A 2,500-nucleotide genomic window follows, 5' to 3' on the forward strand; every position below is an offset into this window, starting at 1 on the left:
AGGGTTGGGGGAAACTGGGCAAATGAGGGTGAAATTTGAAAAAAAAATCTAAATACAATTACAGGAACTTACTTAGACTTCGTAAAAGAGAAGTCGTTAAACTGACAAGCGAAACAACTGATAATGAATGCAAAAAGTCAAAAACATTAACGTTCTCAGTCACTTGTGAAGACACACTTTCGTGTACATAAAGCTTCATCAAGCTACAGTCAAAAAGCATATGCTTAATTGTCAGGTTACTAAAGCATATGCACTTGACATTAGAACAATACTTGGTCTGTAATGAATTTGATAACAGTCAGAGAGCTAAACTCAGAATTGGTCAGCGAATCGGACCAAAGTCTGAGAGAGGCAACTGTACTCCGTTCCGTCATCTACGAACGAATTTCACTTGTAGAGTATGGGGGATTGGGGGGGGGGGGGGGGCATTTACAAGTTTTACCATTGTTTATATAATATAAAAAGCGTTGCGCCTGAGGGGGGCGGGAGAGGGGTGCTGGGGGGGGGGGGAGGGGAGAGTACGGGGCGTATCACCCTGTTAGTAAACGGCACTGCAGTAATTTTTCTGCTCCTGAAACGGGTACCAGTACACGGCTTCAATACACAATGCTGTTTGCCACATGGCTACAGTAAGGTATAATTGTAACGAACCAAGACCACACTGCCTTTATCAAATATTTGTATTTAAAAGTCTCCAGTTCCTTCATGCCACAAAAAGAAAGCTTCCGTAACTATAACACGCCCCGCCCCCGCACGTAAAAGAACCCACGGCAACAAAAGGGTTGTTCCTGGCAAAATTCTGTAGAAAAATCCACTTCGATAGGCAAAAACAAATAAAACTGCACGCAGGAAAAAAATGCACAAAAAAAAGAAGAAAAAAAAGTGGGGTGGCGCTGTAGTGTAGCGACGCGCTCTCCCTGGTGAGAGCAGCCCGAATTTCACACAGAGAAATCTGTTGTGATAAAAAGAAATACAAATACAAAATACAAATACAAATACAGACGGTCCACTGAGGGAAGCAGTTTGATACGAATAGTGTAATAAAATTACGGCACAACTCAGGTGGACTGAATAGTGTAATAAAACTATGGTACAGCACGTTTGGATTCAATCGTGTAATAAAACTATGGTATAGTTCAGCCGGATTCAGTTGTGTAATTAAACTATGTTATTGCTCAGTTGGATCCAATAGTGTCATGAAACTATGCTATTGTTCAGTTGGATTGAATAGTGTAATTAAAAATAAGGTATAGCTAAACTGGTTTGAATTGTGTAGTAAAACTATGGTATTGGTCAGTTGGATTGAATAGTGTAATAAAACTACGGTATCGCTAAACTGGATTGAATAGTGTAGTAAAACCATTGTACAACACGGTTAGATTGAATAGTTTCATAAAACTATGGTATTGCCCAGTTGAATTCAATAGTGTAATCAACAACGGCATTGCTCAGCTGGATTCAAAAGTGTGATACAACTACGGTATTGCTCAGTTGGATTCAATAGTGTAATCAACAACGGTATGGCTCAGCTGGAGTCAATCGTGTAATACAACCATGGCATTGCTCAGCTGGATTCAAAAGTGTAATACAACAATGGTATTGCTCAGTTGGATTAAAACAGTGTAATAAAACCACGGGATTGCTCAACTGAATCGAACAGTGCAGTGTAGATAAAACTATTGTATATAACACGGGTCTGATCTAGCCCAGAGATACGCCAGCTACAACTCTCTCTCTCTCTCTCTGTCTCTCTCTGTCTCTCTCTCTGTGCACAGGAAGAAACACACGGGTCGATTTGTGTGAAGGGCCGAAAAGCAAGCCGGAAAAAATGCTGTAAAACCCCGAGGCGTTATCCTGCAGATTAGCGACTGACGGAAGTCCGTCATGGGGCAACAGAACATTGGCCTCCATATGTGTGTGTGTGTTTGTCTATCTGTCTGTCTATCTGTTTTCACTCACCTTTCGATTATGTGTCTGTCTGTTTTCACTCACATCTATATATATATATATATATATATATATATATATATATATATGTATTTTCGAGTGTTGGACTTCTGGTATGCGATAGTGTTGTATTTTTAATGTATTCCAGTGTGTTGTATTTCTGGTGTTCTTTCATGTGACGTATTTCTGGTGTTCTTTCATGTGACGTATTTCTCATGTGACGTATTTCCGGTGTTATTTCATGTGACGTACGTATTTCTGGTGTTCTTTCATGTGACGTATTTCCGGTGTATTTTTATGTCCTGTATTTCTGGTGTGTTTTCATGTATTTTCGATGTATTTTCGTAAGTTATATTTCATTGTGTTTTCAGGTGTTGTAATTCTCGTATATTGTGAACTGTGTCAAAAGACAGTTTGTCTTCACGTGTGTGTGTGTGGAGGGGTGGGGATGGGGGTGAGGGGGGGTTCTGATATATTTTTATGCGTTGTATTCATGCGTGTATTGTCTGTAGATGGTGCATTGCATTCTTCTTCTTCTTCTTCTTTCCGTTAC

At 39.9% G+C, this 2,500-nt stretch overlaps 1 protein-coding gene across 2 annotated transcripts in view; it reads right to left on the minus strand.

The window, feature by feature from the left end:
• LOC143297364 (high affinity cAMP-specific and IBMX-insensitive 3',5'-cyclic phosphodiesterase 8B-like) overlaps positions 1–2,500 on the minus strand; it is a 326,384-nt gene that overhangs the window by 134,915 nt on the left and 188,969 nt on the right. The window lies entirely within an intron of this gene.

The sequence above is a fragment of the Babylonia areolata genome, chromosome 22, assembly GCF_041734735.1.
Source record: "Babylonia areolata isolate BAREFJ2019XMU chromosome 22, ASM4173473v1, whole genome shotgun sequence".
Classification (NCBI taxonomy): domain Eukaryota; kingdom Metazoa; phylum Mollusca; class Gastropoda; order Neogastropoda; family Buccinidae; genus Babylonia; species Babylonia areolata.